The following is a 19,808-nucleotide window of genomic DNA, read 5'->3' on the forward strand; positions in this document are numbered from 1 at the left end:
CATGAAGTCCAACAGTGGGCATGCCAAATAGACATTGAGCGGATAGCCCACGTGCCCTACTGGCCTCAGTCTGCTGGCATGATAGAGCAATACAATGGTTTGTTGAAGGAGAAGGTACAAAATGGAAAATTTCGCTCATCTCTCTCACATTGGACATGGAGATTGGATCAGGCAGTTCGGGTGCTAGTTGAGCAGCCCCAAAAGGATGGGCTTGTCCCCTTAGACTATTTAGCCTACAAGCAGACCACTCTCCTCCAACTGACAGATGTTGCTGAGGACCCGTTGATGTGACCCCAGGTAGTTCAGGACGGAACTGTTCTGCTCCTGGCCCCAAATCCCCTCAAGGAAGGAGAGACAAAAACCTGGACATGGTCATGGAGTATAATGGACCCTGAACCCCAGTAGATTGGTCTGTTAGCCCTGTGGGGGTATGTGTATGCAGTACCTTTCAAACATGTCACCTGCTATGCTCACCCCTGAGCAGCAATTGGTGATAGTCACGGTGGGCCACCATGAAAAGGGTACCCTCCTGACAGGCACATTAGTTCTTGCCCTATGGGTAATTCCCCGGGTCCCCCTGGTCTTGGCACCTGAAACTACCAAACCTATTATAGGTGAGACTGTGTGGTGCCATAGCCCAGGACAAAAGGCAATTCCAGCCACAACCTTGTCCCAGGACAGACAGGTAGCCTATGTGCTGCCTGAAGGGCATAAGTTACCCTTAGTGGTTCCCCTGTCTGCTCTTTCTTACCAACCAGGGCAATCCAGGCTAACAGCATCACCTCCTGGGCTCACACTTGCACTCAAGTCATGAATATTTCTCACTGCTGCGTCTGTATGGAGTTCCTAGTGAAAACCTGTGGTGGCCTGCCCTGGAGCATTCCCCCTGCTTCTCTGCAGAACTGGACTTTCCTGGCCATATAGGGGCCCCAGCACGCTGACTATGACCCTGTTTGCGGGGTAGTTGAGAAACACCTGCAGTGGACTTCGTGTCCACATCCCACTTTGGGATATGCCATTTGGGACAGTCGGGGTTGGCTAACAGGGGAATAAGTAGAACTATGCCAAGTGACCCTCTTATGTATAGAAGAGAATATGGGATTGAGGAATTGCACTATGGGATGGATCTCAAAAGAGTTCTGTGTAAACATTACCCAGAATAAAAATGCCACCCACTGGTGGAGTAAAAAATCTTTGGTGGGGACTATCCCTACCCATAGAGTGTCCCCAGGACTTTTGTGGGTATATGAAAGACATAAGTGGCTTTATCTTCCCACTTGTTGGATGGGAAGATGAATGTGGGGACAGCCATACATGTTGGGAAAGGTTCTCTCCACCTTTACTGAGAAGCCACATAACTGGGAGGCCGTGTTCTCCATTTGGCATCAGGTGAAACAAACTCTATGGTTCGTTTTTATCCATATTTATTCTTGGGGGTGGAACCATTAAGGTAGAAATAAAAGTGAATGCCCTAACAGAGCATACTGCTTGGGCCCTGAATCAAACCAGACAGGCCTTAACCCTTTTGATGGATGAGGTCACCTAGATGAGAAAGGTGGTTTTGCAAAATCACATGGCCCTTGATCTTCTCATTGCAGCTCAAGGAGGCACATGTGCAGTCATACATACCGAATGCTGTATATATATATATAGCTGATCACCAAGAGGATATCTCCACTGCATTGAAGCAAGATGATGGCGGGGTACAGGCCATCCAACAGGTAACTGGAAACCCATTATAACAATGATGGGAGCACCTCTCATCATGCTGGCATTGGACTCTTTTAGTGTTAGGAGCTGCTTGCTGTGGTCTGGTAACTGGAAACCCATTATAACAATGATGGGAACACCTCTCATTATGCTGGCATTGGACTCTTTTAGTGTTAGGAGCTGCTTGCTGTGGTCTGGTAATACTATGTTGTTCTCCGTATTGTTGTTGTGGCCTATGTGCCCAGGAGGCCTCCCTACAGGCCCATGTGTTGGTGGCAAAACCTATTACCTAGAGGGTAGAATATAAAGGAAAATCTATTTATATAGGCAATAGGTTTCTTAGGCCAAACTAAGATGACTACCACAGTATTTTTCCAACCCCGTCCCCCAGCAAGCCAGCCTTCTAAGGAGGCATGAGATGTAACCAAGGTGTTATCTCCTATATAGACCCATATGATCGTGCTTTCCCATGGCATGTTGCCACTATTGGTCAGAGCCATATATAAGTGCTTGCCACGTTCTCAGCCATGCTTTTCGCCATTGCTGTATCCCCTCAACAATAAAGAGCATGTCTCACTTGCCCACTGCCACTTACCTCTTCTTCCAATTTCTGAAGCCTGTGCCAGTGCACTCGCTAGCCACAGAGCTTCCTCCCCACACCTGACTTTTGAATGTTGAGTATAATTTGTAAAGCATACAATTCTTAGGTAAGGGCATAATCCCCTAGCTCTATAATGAGGAATAACTGCTATCAAGATTAGGGCCAGGCACTGTAAGAATAGGACACAAAACAATCCTGAATTTTGAGGAAATGAGCACTTAGTGGTAAAATGAGAAAGTACAAATGGCATCACCTACTTCATAATGTGGCCCAGTCCAACAATATTCAGGTACTTTATCATATTGCCAGTGAAGCTGTACTGTTATTCTTTAGGGTAAGTATATCTTACATACATTTCCAGGAGTAAATGACTAAATCTAAACTTCCACTATCCCAAACTATTATTTTCAGCTTGGTAACTTTTTTTATTCTTGTGTGTGTATGTGTATATGTGTGTGTGTGTGTGTGTGTGTGGAAAGGCTTTTTATTTTTCTATTTTCTGGATAGTATATTCTATTCTTCGATTCTCTTGGAATTCTTTTCTGCACTCTGTGGTAGCCTTGTGTTTTAATTTCTATGACATTGCTAAAATCTCTCTAATATTCTGTCCATGTCCTTCCCTATTTTACTTAATTGTCTGCCTCCAGCCATATTAATTCTCCTGGAGGAAACTTCCAAATGTCTCTGCCTTTCCAAGCATCACAAGACCATCAGCAATGGAGGAGAAAAACAGGCTTTTCTGAGTGGGGTCAGGTGGAAAGCAGGGCAGGATGGCTAGGAGAAGGGGAGAAGATTACATTTGAATGGCATCTATGGGGCTGAGTGGGCAGAAAAAGATTCTCAGAGGAATTAGTGCAGCAATAAAATCCAGAGCATGCCAGATTATTTTACCAATTCAGCACAGGAATATTCTCTTCATGGTGTCTATTACCTACAAAATTAAATCCTTTAGGTGCCTGACATTTCCTTTGTCAATGTGGAACCGTCTTTGATATGAAATACCCCTGCTTTTCTCCGAGTGCTTCCTTCTACTTCTACACTACAAACATTTACCGCTTTCTATTTGTTTTTGTCTTGACCTGATCTAGCTACAAACTTCTCTTCTTATCTTCTTAATTTGCTGGCCCTCAAATAATCAAGAAATGTTGTAAAAACTTCAAATAATCTTGAGAAGGACAGATGCTTTAATCCTCATCCTGGTATTGCATGTGCCTGGAGGAAACAGGAAAATGTTTAAAATGGTTCCAGCTAATTTCAAAGAGAAAGGCACAAACTGCTGCCTGAAGCAGAAGGCTGGAGAAGACTGCCTATGTCATCATAAGCAGCTGCTCTCATCCAAAACAGGAGAATGAGGAAGGACTCAGATTCCAGCTGGGTAACGGAAGTGGAGAGATTAAATACATCATTTTGATTAAAATCTTTCTTCTGTAACTTTCACACATATTTCTCTGTAAACATTTTCCTTTTTTAGCCTCAAATAAGAGTCAATGTGGCTCAATGAGGAAACGCATGCATATACACACACACATAAAATAACGGGGACTATGAGTTTTAGATTCATCCGAGATTCTTTGTATGAGCTTGAGCCAGCATCTTCACCTCCATGTGTTATATTATACTCACTTGAAAAAAATTGCAAAGCAAATTCAGGATCAATTTTGTAATTTCTCTGTGAAAGAGAAAACATGATTTTCACCCTGGTAAAAGTGTGTTTTTTAAATTCATAAAAAATATTATACTTTTACTTTTAGATAAACATGGACTATTAATTAAAAGTAGAGAAGTAACAGATGGCATTTAAAAGATTATAAATGACATAGTTTTGAGTATATAATAATTGTAAAGTTAAATCCTCACATGGAAGATAATCACAGAAGATACATATCTGTGGGTTGCTGCAATAAATGATAGGTTTTTAAAAACAAGAAAAATTGAGAATTATTGAAAGAAATTAGGATGACATATAAGGGAATAAATTGAAAATAACCAAAGGCATTCTTAAGCAAGACAGAAAACCTATAAGCCATAAAAGAAAAGGTTGACTAATATGACTACTAAATTTTTAAATTTCTGTGTGACTTAAACACCATTAGCATATTTCAATGACAAGTGATATAACTGGAAACTATTATTTTCATAATATACAACAAAGGGAATGAAAATATTTCTCTATATAAAAAGCTTTTATAATTCAGTAAAAAAAATATCTGAAAGAAAATTTATCATTTATGATAGAAGAAAATTTACAGATAAAATACAGTCAATAAACATGACAAGGTAGTCAGTCTCACCAATAATCAGGAAATAAATATTAAAACAAAGTAGTTTTATAAGTATAAGGGGTACTCTCATGAAGTGCTGACAGATGTGTAAATGATTACAGCTTTTTTGGCACCTAAATATCTTTAAGAAAAGCATTTCCATTATAAAAAATTTCCCTGTCCTACAGAAACACTCATATATGTGCACAGATATATGAATATGTATATTTAGTACAGCATTTTTGTAGTAGAAAAATATTTGAAATACTCTATTTTCCAAAACCAAGAGGCTGATTACATAATTTGTATAGATGAAAGTATGCAGCCATTAAAAAGAGTGATATAAAACTGTCAAGAACTGTCAAGAGTTTGAGATTTTACTCTTCTTGCAAGTTAATGAGTTATTCTCCCATAGTTTCATGGGTGCTAGAAGAAAACATGAGACTCCAGGGTCAGAGAAGAAGAATTTTATTATTTATAGCACAGCAAACATTATAAACTTCATATAGTTGTAGGTTCTCCTTGATCATGGAGGTGATGTGGACAGGACTCCTTGGATGCTACACACATAGTAGGCTTGTATCACAGCTGAGGAACCTGAAGGTTAGAGGACCAGAATCTTTTATTAATATCAATGGCTTGTAAGAAAACCTGCTTGAATTTTGTCTTGGAGGGATACATTATCTATATTATACTGGACAGTGAACAAACATGCCTTTTTCTCTAAAAGGGAGACATCTCCATATTTGAAGACTAATTTTTTTTTTTTTTACAAACATCCTTACAAAAGTAATCCTGAACAAAAGGCAAGTTAGTGCCTCTGCCCTCAAGCTGTGTGGAAACAAAAGATATATGGAAAGTTGTCTCCCAACAATATCTACCCTTTGTTTCCACACCATTTTGACATCTGTCAAATTTTCCCGTGACTGTGCCACTACATCAGCCACTCTGATTAATCTGATCAATAAGGTTAAGATCAAATAAGTTCACTAGATTTTGTATGTCATTTAATTAAGGTTACTATCAAAAGGCTCCAAGCATCAGAATGAAACAAATCTGTAATATTGACTTCAATTATGCCTCCCTTCTTCCCCCAATCACCAAATTCTTAAATCTAACCAGTTGAGTGAATGCTAAATGTATATGCTAAATCTCTATAGGTGGCTCATTTCTAACTGGGATAATCCACACCAGTATAAACAAATAAGGAAGACAAACATATAACATTAAATTCTATTATAAATTTACATGTAGAAGCAAGAGCAATATTAAATGTTCCAAAAGATCCCACTTCCCTACTATGAATCTAGTCTAAAGTCTTTTGGTTTAATCTCGGTTCCCCCGCCCCCAAAGGGATTAAGTAGAATGGTGATTTGGATATCTGTATCCAACAGAGTCATCAAAGTTTCAATCATTTTCTTTTCTAAAGTTCCTAGAATATTCCTTTAAATACATATAGTCCTTGGGCCCTATCTGGGACAAGCTCCATGTCTATTCATCTTTGTAGTTAAAGTAACTTAGGTTGGTATTAAAAGAGGTTAGGGAGACAGGGGACATGGAGGGAAACAGTGGCTCCATTACAGTAAACAAGACACTACCAGCTTTGAGAAGCCTTGTGGCTGCTCGTGATTTAACTAAGTGAGCTTTAATGTCTCTGATTCACCAAACATTCTATATATTCATGTTGACACCATTTATTTCAGCTTTGTGGACACCTTGACTTAGTTACTGCAGCCACATTGCATTTCAGATGGAACCTAGGGCTTACTACTCCATTGTCATGATAAAATTATTTCCTCTTCCCTTCTGGAGAATAGTAGGAACAATTGAAACACCATTTCAATAGCATTGTTGGGCATCTACCCAAAAGAACATAAGACATTCTATTATAAAGACATCTGCACCCCAATGTTTATGGCAGCACAATTCACTATTGCAAGGTCATGGAAACAACCCAAGTGCCCGTCAATTCATGAGTGGATAACTAAAATGTGGTATATGCTCACAATAGAGTATTACTCAATTCTAAGAAACGACAGTGAGCTAGCACTGTTTATGCTATCCTGGATTAAGCTTAAGACCGTTATACAAAGCCAGGCTACACAAGATCTGGAAAATGGGCTTACACATGTACTTGCCATCAAATTAGTACTGACGGATTAAAACTATGATGCTCAAATAGTGGTAGTGTTCACCAGGGATTCAGTGGGGGGAGACCCACTTCTTAGGGATATGGCGAGCATTGTGGGGGAGAAGGGATTACCTCTAACCCATTTTAGGGAGAGGCAAAGATATACAATGTAACCAAAATGTCTAAAAAAAACCTGTCATCAGGAGGTGGGCAGGTGGGAGGGGGGAGTAGGGGAAGGGTGTATACTTACATAATGGGTGCGGTGTGCACCACCTGGGGGTTGGACACGCTTGAAGCTCTGGCATGGTGGGGTAGGGGAGGGGTGGCAGGGGCAATATATGTAACCCTAACAATATTTGTACCCCCATAATATGAGGAAATAAAAAGAAAAATTATTAAAAAAAGAAACACCATTTCAGAAGCTTGTTTTAATCTTACCACACATTGCTCAGACTCTAAATACTCAGGAAGAGGTAAGACAAGTGAGGGCCCTTTACTTCTTGCCCCCCATTACTTTGTAACAGTAGGCACTAATGGATCTCAGATAGTCATTTTATATTTCTAACCTGGCTTGCATGCAAGGCCTTCATCCTATCTATTCTGGAGAGCCATGTCTCTTTCACTATGCTATCACCATCATCAAAAGCTGTCCAGGTCTGTGAAGGGTCAGAGTTTTTATTCTACTGGCCAGATGACAAGTTATCCTGCTAGTTTCATGGATTCTGGTTGAAGACATGAGACTCCTAGATCAGAGATAAAAATGCTATTACTCATAGTATAGCAAGCAGCATGAGCTTTATGTTTGTTTGTATTTATTCCCCTTGACCCCAAGTCCCAAAGGGGTGACAGAAAAAGGCACAAATGGATCCTGTGCACAGTGGGTTTGTGTCACACCCAAGGAAAGCCAAATTTAGGGAATCATAATCTTTTAAAATGAGCTTTAAACAACCTACTTGAAATTTGCATTGGATGTAGACATTATCTGTATTATACTGAATGTGAAAATTATCTATTCTTTTCTCTGGAAAGAGATAGTATCACTATCTCTTTCCAGGCTGTTTGCTCTGTAAACATCCTTGAAAAGATAGTCCTGAAAAAAATGGCAGTTAATACCATGTTCTCTGTTCACAGAAACATAACACATGAAAACTTGTGTTTTAACAAGTATATGTATTGTAATGTAACAATATACAAGTTATAGCTTTAAGTAATGAAGTTTCAAAGGAAGATGTGTAATATGATTTCAATTATGTAAGAATTATGATATTTGAGTTGTACTCCCCTAAATGTTTACACAAAATCTCAAACAAGATTGTTTTCAGGTATTATTTATATAATAATAAACTTTAAAAAATAAATTGAAGAGATAAAGTACCTATAAAACATTAAGATTTTTAAAGTATATAAGTGTTTCATATAAGTTATAATAACTATTATTATGTTTATTAAATAATTTGAAAGCCATGCTCAAGAAAGTCTAGGTGTTCAAATGGGTTCTGTTTCAAGTTATGATGATATGTATTTTGCTGAGGCAAGCTTTGAAAATTTATTGCCTTTCTAGAAGATCATAGAGCTTATATTTTAAGGAATACAGCAAATACAATGCAAGTATCTGTTGTTAAGGATTTTTTTCCTCTTCTTCAGAGCAAAGGAAAGGGAGTCTATGTCCTCCTGACTGAAAAAAATTGTATGTGTGTATTATATATAATATTCATATGTATATACATACATGTGCATGCATATCTATACATGCACATGCACACATGCATGGGTTTGTGTGTGTATATATGTGTGTGTGCTTTATACCCACACATAGAGACATAAGCTCTATTTTTTATACTTTCGGTCTCCATTTTTATTTATGTGAAAAATAACAAAGGATTTTATTTTCTAGCCATACAGAGGTTAACATGATAGTCTGTCATCACAGAATTTATATTCTAATGGTGGGAAACCAAAAATAAACAAACAAATATGCATTCTAAAGTGCTAGAAAGAATAAAAAGTAGAGTAAAGAAAGAAAACTTTATAAATATGTTCCTAAAGATAGATTATTAAGGGAAGGGCTCTGTGTGGAACAAACACATGAAAGAAATAAGAGAATGAACCATGAAAAGTTGATAGAAAAAGAATGTGGTCACACAAAAAATGAAGTCTTAAACTTAAATTTTCACTGTTGACAGGTGTGAAAAACCACAAAGATTTTAAATGCTCAATGGTCATAAATTGTAGAAAAGATATCAACTCAGTAATTATCTTTCCAAAATAAGATTGTGAGAGTGTTAGAAAAGAATATTATAATGAACCTTAAAAATAAGAACAGGATTATGTTGAGCCATGATAATTTGAAAGGAAATGAATCTGTAAAAAGTTATTTACCTTTTCAAACATTACTCTGTTTTTGAATTTTTACGTTAATGTATTTCATATTGAATGTTATACAGAATAATATTTAAAATAATGTAATAAACACATATCTGTGTACCATCCAGCTTTCTCAAATATTATCATTTCATTTGCTTTATATATGATTTTAAAGAAATAAAATACTACATATATGGTTGAAGACTCTCATACACTTTCCAGCTCTTCTAAACCTATTTCTCCTACCTTCTCCTTTAGCTGCAAACCCTACCTTGCATTTTGTATTTGAATGCAAGGGGTCAACTGTATCACGCACTTCTGAGGCACACCCTCAGTTCTTCTTGATATCACCTTTTTCTTATTCTTGCCACCTCTGTAGATACCATTATTGTGCCAGATATGATCAGTTTTATGCAGATACAGTCTGATAGCATCTCACCTCAGGCTCAAATTGTATACTTTTTGGTCCCAACCCAGGGCTCCTCTGATACTGCAGTGGCCATGAAACACTACAGGCATCTATTCAAGTTTCATGCAAGTTTCATACAGTCTGAAAGTGTGAAAGAGTAAATAACCCATGAGGCAAAAAATTGATCATCAGTATGGAATCTAGTAGAAAAATCCCATCCCCTTATTACCTCTAAACAGAGTACTGAGATGTGTTTCATATGGCTAATCAAATGGTCCCATGAGATAGAACAACCAGTGACTTGCAGAAGTTTCCAACTTGATAATGCATTCTTGCCTTGGCTCTCCCATTTTTCTTGCTTTCTTTTCCCTGTCCCTCAGTCCTGTTCCCCGAGATCACACACCCTGATAAATCATTTACACATAAACTTTTGTATTATGCTTTACTTTCTGGGGAATTTGGGATGAGAGAATTGTTTTTGATGTACCAGACCTTTTAATTTTAATATAGTCAGTTTATACTTCTTTTTGTCTGTGCTTTGTCTTGTGCAAGAAGTTTAAGAAATTCTCCCCTACCCTAAGGGCATGAATATATTCTTTTATATTTTCTTCCAAATGTTTGCTACAAAATAAGAATTTTAAAATGTAACCAAACTGTTTGTACCCTCATAATACCATGAAATAAAAAAGAATCTACTTTATTTTCTAAATACACAGTTATCTAATAACTTTTACTGAATGAATAACCCATCCTTTCTGAATATTTTATTATGAAAATTTTCAAGTATACAGAGAAGTTGAATAAACAGTATATTGTCTGCTACAAATTAAATGTTTATTCCTCCCCAAATTCATATTTTAAAGCCTAATCCCCAATGTTATGGTATATAGAAGTGGGACCTTAGCGAGGTGATTAGTGCTCTGACAAAAGAGATACTAGGGAGCTTTCTTGCACTTTCTTTTATGCCGAGGACACAATGAAAAGACGATCAATGATGAACCAGGAACCAAGCCCTAACAAGATACTGAATTTGCTGGTGCCTTGATATTGGACTTACCAATCTCCAGAACTGAGAGAAATAAATTTGTGTTGTTTATAAACCATCCTATATGATATTCTGTTATAGTAGCCTAAAGAGACTAAGACATTATTCAATGATCATATAACTATTATTTATTCCTAATATATTGCTATACTGGCTTGAATTGTGTTTCTCTGTATGCATAAATGTCCTTTATAACTGCTTTAAAAAAACTAGGATACAGTCGATCTTAATGTATTTGAAGTCTTTGAAACTTTAAGTCAATTCTCTTATTTTTTTCTTTTCTATGACAATGATATTTTGAAAACATCAGGCCAGTTATACAGAATAACCCCATTCTTGATCTGATTGTGTCCTCTGAATATTATTTAACATGGTCTGTCATCCCCTGTAGTTCTTCTAAACTGGAAGTTTAGAAGTTACAGGCTTTATTGGAATCAGGTTAAATATATACTTGCAAACAATTCATAAGTGATGCTGTGTGCTTCATATCATATCATGTCAGGATATGTGCAATGTCAGGTTCTACCACTATTCATGATACTAAGTTTGATTACTTGGTTGAAATAGTGACTGCCAGTTCTAGTAATATTAAAGATACTTTTTTCCCGTTGTAATTACCAATGTATTCTTCCCTTAGCACATTCCTACCTAACACTTAGGGCAGCAGCCCCCAACCTTTTTGGTGCTAGGGACCAGTTTTATGGAAGACAATTTTTCCATGGACCGGGATAGAGGTAGTTTCGGGATGATTCAAGCACATTACACTAATTGTGCAGTCAAACCTCTCTGCTAATGGTAATCTGTATTTGCAGTCACTGCCCAGCACTGGCATCACCACCTCAGATCATCAGGCCTTAGATTCTCATAGGGAGCATGTAACCTAGATCCCTTGCATGCAGAATTTACAGTAGGGTTTGCGCTTCTATGAGAATCTGATCCTGCCACTGATCTGACGGGTGGAAGAGCTCAGGTAGTGATGTGAGTAACTTGGAGCAGCTATAAATACAGATAAAGCTTTACTCACTCACCTGCTGCTCACCTCCTGCTGTGTGGCCCAGTTCCTAACAGGCCCTGGACTGGTACTGGTCAATGGCCTAGGGATTGAGGACCACAGCCCTAGAGAATAACCATTACCCTGTATTTAATGTATATTATTTTCATGTGTTCCCTCGAATATTTACTGTATCTTTATCTTATTTTGTTAAACAATGGGTAGTATTATACACATTGTAATGAATAGTATTTAAATTTGTATATAAACTTCATCATCCTTTATGTTTTTTTCTACAATATACTTTTTGAATTGAATATTATGTTTCTGAGATTCATCCATATTGACTCATAAATGCTCTACTTTTTTGGTTTTTACTGTAGTATGAGATTCTACTATAGAGACCATTAATGAATGAAAATTACCCAGGGATAATAATGTATCGGGCTGTAATGTGTAATGAAATTAATCATTATCTTTGTCCTCAGAGGCAGGTCGAAAAGAGAAGGCTCTAAGGATTACTGTTTCAGTCTTGCTACTACTTATTGTCTTTGAATAAAATTTTGTTACTCAGTGTGCAAGGGTAAGAGGAGAGAGAGATTTCTTTCTCCAAAGATCTCATACATGAGTCATGAATTTCTTATTCCCCCTTCTGTGTGATATCACTTTCTCTGTCTCATCCATTACAATTCTTATATTCACAGTCAGTTCCATGGCAGTCCTTGTCTTTAGGATTCCAGTTACCTCCAAATGTTAAAGAGAACAACTGCATCTCCTGTACACTAAAAACTATAAAACACTGAAAGAAACTGAAGAAGATACAAATAAATAGAAACATGTCTCCTGTTCATTAACTGGAATAATTAATATCATTAATATGTTCATCCTATCAAAAACAATCTACAGATTCAATTCAATCCCTATGAAAGTTCCAATGGCATTTTGCACAGAAATAGAATACAAACAAACCTAAATTCATTTGGAACAATAAAAGACCCCAAATAGCCAAAGCAATCTTGTGCAAAAAGAACAAAGCCAGAGGTGTCACACTACCTGATTTCAAAATCTACTATAAAGCTATAGTAATCAAAAGAGCATGGTTATGGCATAAAAACACAGACCAAAGAAACAGAAGAGAAAACACAGAAATAAGTTCATGCATTTATGATTAATAGATTTTTAACAAAGATGCCAAGAACATACAATGGGGAAAGGGCAGTCTCTTTAATAAATGATGCTAAGAAAATTAGATATTCATATGTAAAAGAATTAAATTAGAACTTTATCTCACACCATATACCAAAATCAACTCAATATGGATTAAAGACTTAAATGTAAGCCTGATGCTATAAAACTACTAGAAGAAAACATAGAGGAAAAGCTTCTTGACAATGATCTGGACAATAGTTTTTTCAGACATGATTTTAAAAGCACAGGTAACAAAAGCTAAAGTAGACAAATGAGATTACATCAAACTAAAAATCTTCTGTATAGTCAGAGAAAGAATCAACAGAGTGAAGAGTTGACCTACAGATTAGGAGAATATATTTATAAATCATATATCTATTAGGGGTTAATATCCAAAAATATAAGGAACTCAATTTAATATTATTGTAAGAAGACAAGTAATCTAGTTAAAAATGAGCAAGGAACTTGAAATAGAAAAAAAAAAAAGAAGCCATACAAATGGCCAACAAGTATGTGAAAAAATGCTCAATATCACTGATAATTAGGGAAACGCAAACTAAAACCACAATGAGATATCACCTCACATCTGTTAAAATGGCTGCTATCAAAAAGGCCAAAGATAAGTATTGGAGAGTGTGTGGAGAAAAGGGAATCCTTGTATACTGTTGGTGAGAATACAAATTAGGATAGCTGTTATGGAAAACTGAATGAAGGTAACTCAAAAAATTAAAAATAGTACTACTATATGATCCAGCATCCCATTACTGAGTATATATTCAAAGGATATGAAACTAGTATGTTGAAGAGGTATCTGCACTTCCATGTTCATTGCAGCATTATTAACAACAGCCAAGATACAGAAACAACCTAAGTGTCTATCTAAGGACTAATGAATAAAGAAAATGTGCTATACAGATGATTATGACTTATGATGGGCAGTTAGATTCAATATTTTTTTGACTTTATGATGGTGCAAATGCAATATGCACTCAGTAGAAACTGTACTTGCAATACCTATACAACCATTCTGCTTTTTTACTTTCAGTACAGTATTCAGTAAATTACATGAGATATTCAACACTTTTTTTATAAAATACGCTTTGTGTTAGGTGATTTTGCCCATCTCTAAGCTAATGTAAGTGTTCTGAGCACGTTTAACATAGGCTAGGCTACACTATGATATTTGGTAGGTTGAGTGTATTAAATGTATTTTTGACTTACAATATTTTCAATTCACAATGAGTTTGTCAGGATGTAGACCATCATAAGACAAGGAGCACCTATACACAATGGGATACCATTCAGCCTTTAAAAAGAAGGAAATCCTGTCATTTGTGACAACATGGATGAACCAAGCTGACATCATGTTAAGTGAAATGAGCCAGTTACAGAAAGACAAATACCACATGCTCTCACATATGTGGAATCTAAAAAAGCCAAACTCAGAAACAGAGAGTAAAATGGTGGTTACCAGATGGCTGGGAGTGGAAGGATTGGGAAGATATTGGTCAAAAGACACAAAATTTCATTTAAACAAGAGGAATAAGTTCAAGAGATCTATTGTACAACAGAGTGACTTCAGTTAATAGCAATGTATTGTATACTGGAAAATTGCTAAAAAAGTAGATTTTAAGTGTTCTTACCACAAAAAAATGGTAAGTATGTGAGATGATGGCTATGTTAAATGGCTTGATTTAGCTATTTCACAATATATACATACATCAACACATCATGCTGTCCATCATAAATATATACAAGCTTTGCTTGTCAATTAAAAGAAGACAACCACCATTTCTCACACATTAGAATTCTCTTTATCTATACATTTTTATTTAATCAATACTGGAAATTTGTACTATTCAATTTTGTCTTTGGATCACTCTTTAATTGCAACTGCTCTTTGGAGAATATTTGGGTGAGATAAAACCTCAAATGTTAAAAAGTGTCAGAAAATACCTGAGCCAGAGAAAAAGCAAAAGCAAGACAGACTCCCTAGTTTTCATAACCTAATCTTGAAAGTGAAATCTCATTCCTTTATGGTATTCTATTTATTAGATGCAACTAACTTGGGCAAGTATTCATTCAAGGGGAAGAGGTTACGTAAGGACACACATATCAGGAGTCTAGAATCATTGTAAGCCAGCTTAGAAGATACTTACCACAATGCTTGATGGTAAATGAGTAAATTTGTTATTTTAAGTCTGTATTTCTAAAGCCTTGAACAGTAAAGCTAATATTTAGAAAGGAGAGTGAAAAACATTAACTTTCATAAAAATGTGTTAATTTCCTAAAAATGAAAATACAGAAAAACAAAAAATTCACCTATATGGTTCCATTACCCAGAAAAAATCATGCTTCTTTCATACATTAATGTGCAGTATTTTTTCTAAATAGGTTGGTTTTGTTTGTGTAAGTCCATAATAATATTGCATATCAAATCACAGAGCTTACCTTTTCTATTTAACATTATAACATGAGCATCCACACTGTTTTTATAAACTCTTGCAATTATCATTTTAATTGCTGATAGCTCAATGAGTAAGCATTCCATCATTTATTTAAATTAACACCTATATTTTTATATTCATATTGTTTTCAGATTTGCTATTATAAATGAACATCGATATATGGTTGAAGTGATAATTTTCAAATAAAGATATACTTCTAAATGGCAAGGATTTTATATATTAAAAAAAAATAAGGCCAAAAAAAAAAGGCAGGGAAGAAGGAGAAAATGTAGATGGTTAAAAAATATATGTAAGGAAATAACATACAAATGGGAAAGCCACAAAAAATAGGAAACAAATCATTAGCGAAAGTATAATAAACACCTAAATTATGTACATTTGAATAGTCAAAGTGAGACACATTATAAGTGGAACATAAAGAAGAGTATCTAATGCATACTGAATGAGGGAAATAAAGAATTGAGTGCTTGGCAGGCCTAGCAGGGAAATGAATGGCAGAATGCTAAACTAGGAATGGCTAGATCTTGATGAGAAAATCACTTAAATAAACTAGATGAATTTTAAAGTGTAGGCACTCATTGATTATATCTATGGCTATTTAAGAAAACGACTATTGCAGTTACATTCTTGATCTTGTTTTCAGAGGTACATCTTCAAGAGCCAAAAGAATACAAAATAATTATTTTTCGGAAACATTATAGATTACTTTATATGACCTTTGTTCCTGTATCTGAAAAGGTTTTTATAAAATTAATAAGAAAATGAAATGAAGTTTTAAAAAGAATACTTATCCATATGAGGCGTAATATTATATTGACCAAAATAATCTAACTTCCATTATTTCACATACATACACAGGGGGAAAGAGAAGGCAAATATCTTTGGTCATAGCAGAAAAAATATCTAAATATATCAGGAAAACAGGTTTTTATGCCTCAATTATCAAGATAACTAAGAATATATTTGTTGATTTAATTGTTTTTATATGTGTGTTCTGTGAACCAAATATATGATGGTGGTGTGGTAAGCTTACACTATAAAGAAAAACAACTCCTGATTTTAGTAAAGCTGTATCTTATTAAGGTAAGGAGGGAGAGAAAGGAGATGAGGATGGGGGGGGAGAGAGAGAGAGAGAGAGAGAGAGAGAGAGAGAGAGAGAGAGAGAGAGAATTCAACTGTAAACACTTGAAAGAAAAATCTATTTTAGATATCAAGGATTATAAGCTTTTGATGAGAAGGATAAAGGGATTATTCTCTTATTCCTTTTTTTCCTTTACTCCCAAATCATTGTGTGAAGATGAATGCATTTTGGATCAGGGATAAGCTCCTTCTGGGGAATATCTTTTTTTGGCTTTCTAGACCTAGAGAGAAGACTCAGCAGGGGGTGGGGGGAGGTTGGAGAATGCCAACATAGGCAGTTAAAGGCCAGCTCTGGCTCTGGAGGGGGTTTCAGAACAAGTAGATAAAAATGGTCATTAGGGTTCTTGCCTGGTCCATCTCATTTTGTAAGGATAGGAATGCAGACTGGTATATAGAATAGAAACAAATTCCAGAAAGACACTTTTCTACCCTTCACTGTTGATGCTTCATGTCTTTGCTCAGTTGTCACATCACAAAAGTCTTCCCTAATCTAAGTCAATTTCTCATATTATATGCTGTCATAGCATGATATAGCTCTTTTAGCACTTATCACATTGGCTAATTTGCATGTATTATTATTAATCATCTCCACCGACCTGCAAGCTCCATGAGGGCTTTCTTTCCCTCCCTTCCTTCCTTCCTTCCTTCCTTCCTTCCTTCCTTCCTTCCTTCCTTCTTTCCTTCCTTCCTTCCTTCCTTCCTTCCTTCCTTCCTTCCTTCCTTCCTCCCTCCCTCCTCCTCCTCCTTCTTCCTTCCTGCCTTCCTGCCTTCCTGCCTTCCTGCCTTCTTTCCTTCCTCCTTACCTTCCCTTTCCTCCTTCCTGTTTTTCCTATTTTCCCTTGTATCCAGTTAGTACAATACTTGTTACAAAGTAGATAGTTAATAATATTTTTTGAATGAATGAATGCTTATGAGCTCTATTTGTGCCCCTTCTATTATCTCTCCAAAAGTTTAACAGGGGCAGTAATCACAGGAATTATAAAGAGCCAGATAAAGGGCTAAAACACCTACAATAATTATCCAGGTTAGGTGAGCACGTAGCTTGTTTATAGTAGTACTGTGATTTTAACTATCAGTGATTTGTCAGCCTGATGGATTTTAATCACTAGTGTTTTTGCTTTGTTTTGATTTGTTTTGCAAAGGTCAGTTTCAGGTTCATGTTTTTCTGTAATGGAGAAACAGAATAGGGAACACACTCGTTTCAGTTAGAATGGAAATATGATTCCCATCTTCCTCAGTCAAACACAAGTCATTATTGTCTGGTATAAAATAACTATACTGTGAAGTCCCATCCAGGTTTTAATCTATTTAATATTTAAGTATATATATGATGCTTCAGGAGGTATGGACAGGTCTAGATTTTTTTTTACACACTCTGGATACATGGTAGATGTGGTCTTACTATAAATCAAAAGATTTGTGAGAAAAATATAGGCGGCTTGAGAATTCTTAGGGTCCTTCTTCTCCTTTAGTATAATATAATTCTTTTCTGTACTAGCTCTTGATATTTTCTCTCCTGTCCAGGACAAATTCACCTTTAGGTTGAACTTCCCAATTATTTTGCAAATAGATTATTTTTCCCCCACAGAAAAAGGACAAGCCATCCTCTGTCATCCTTTGTGATCATCAGGGATTTTTTTCCTTTGAAAGAAACCTTTGCTGAGAAAACAAGATTGCCAGAAAAAAATCTTCTTTGGGGAAAAAAAGGAGGGAGGAGAGGTTTTGAACTTCTATGTGAGGAACTAAATCAATATAAGGTCAAACAAAAACAGAGACCTTTTTCCTCCTGCAAACTAATGGATAAAAACCAATGTAATCTTTGCTCTTTCGCCCTCCTGACTTTCTCTACTTGATAGAAAAATAATAAAATATGTATTGTATCTTTAAGGCATTCATTTTATTCATTTATTTCATTTTCACTTATATTTTCATAGTATGTTTATTTTACAATTAAATTGGATTTTACCCCCTTGTTATTTTTGTTCTTTATTTAGCTGAGTATTTAAAACCAGTCACAGGTATTTGGGTTTTCATAACAATATACAATTTTTGTGATTCAGATTTGCTGTTTTATCTGACCTCATAAAAACTTAATGATATACAGTCTCATCCTTACCTAACAAGGTAACATTTTAGATGTAAGTACAGATGCTACAAAGCAAAATAAAAGTATATAAAAAGTTTCTACTAATTTCAAATTGATTTTTATAGGCAATGTTCACATTTTATTAAATAAAAAAATACTCCAAAAATATTATTAGTTTTTGCTTTTGTTCTTATGGTCTATAATATAGGGAGCCTGTCTCAGGCTTACATAGTTCCATGAGTTTCTTCCTTGTCCCACATTCTTGTATAGATATTAGCTGCTTCCCATTGGAGCTTCACAGATCCCAGCTGATATATTTGCCCTATCTACTCTATCTACCCAGTATGGCAGTCAATGTTATAAAGAATTAAAGAGGAAGAAAGAGTGGGGAGGTAAGTGGTTAATTATTCAGTGCAGATGCAAGTCCCTATAATTTTCTTTAAATCAGCAATCTGGCTATCAAATGACAAAGCATAGCTTAAAATGTTTCTTGTCAAGTGCAGAGCATTTAATTATACTTAACAAAATATCCTCATTAATAAAAAATGTTTTTGTGTTCCTGGCAACTCCACTGTTAAATGCCAATGAGGAAGACTAAACTATAGGCATGTGGACATCAGATATCAGAATGGGGCTCTGGAGGTAGACACAAAGTGAATTGCTTTCTGACCTCTTCTTTGAGAATAACCTCCAGCTCACTATCTTTTATACCATTTTTCTGGCTGTGGGACTTGGAGACTGCTATGGCTGGCTAAAAAGCTCTAGGCAAATTATTCTGCTATTTTACACAATTCCCAGGAACTGTGATCACATTTGCCAATCTAAAATCAGACCTAGGGATCTGATAAAAGTTGTGTTAGTCTATTTTCTGGAAATATTGTTAGTGCACAAATATATTGTAATTTATGTGATTTTTGATGAGATATGGTGACAGTCCTCATTTCAAATATTCTACCTTAGAAAATTCAGAATGAATGATCTTATTGCCAGTAACACTTTTCTGTTAATCTGCATAAAATGCATTTAATGAACAAATAATAAATGTCATACATGACACTTTGCCTGTGATAGCTTGTTCAATCCGTACCAACCACAGAGGACATTTTACAACTTCCACTCTACTCCCAGTTTTATAATGTTCTCATGTAGAAAGGTAAATAATTCTTTCAAGAATTAATCCGTTTTAAGGGCAGTTTTACTGAGTGCCTGCCATGAGTGGTGGTACCCTTTAATATATACTCTGATGCAGGAATTCTGAGTCCTATTTTACACATAAAAAATGAGGCTTTGATAGGTTAAGAGTCATTTTTAAAGTCTCATTGCTACTTGTGCAGCCAGAATTTGAAACCAGGTTTGTTTCTCTTAATAGCCTAAGTAGTTCTTGATACATCTAAATGACTTCATAACAGGGTTA

General features: G+C 35.8%; 1 pseudogene; it reads left to right on the plus strand.

Annotated features, from left to right (window-relative positions):
- Positions 1-454: 454 nt before the first annotated feature.
- Positions 455-19,808, plus strand: part of LOC105856724 (small ribosomal subunit protein eS19 pseudogene) — a 160,776-nt pseudogene continuing 141,422 nt past the window's right edge.

Source organism: Microcebus murinus, chromosome X (genome assembly GCF_040939455.1).
Source record: "Microcebus murinus isolate Inina chromosome X, M.murinus_Inina_mat1.0, whole genome shotgun sequence".
NCBI lineage: Eukaryota > Metazoa > Chordata > Mammalia > Primates > Cheirogaleidae > Microcebus > Microcebus murinus.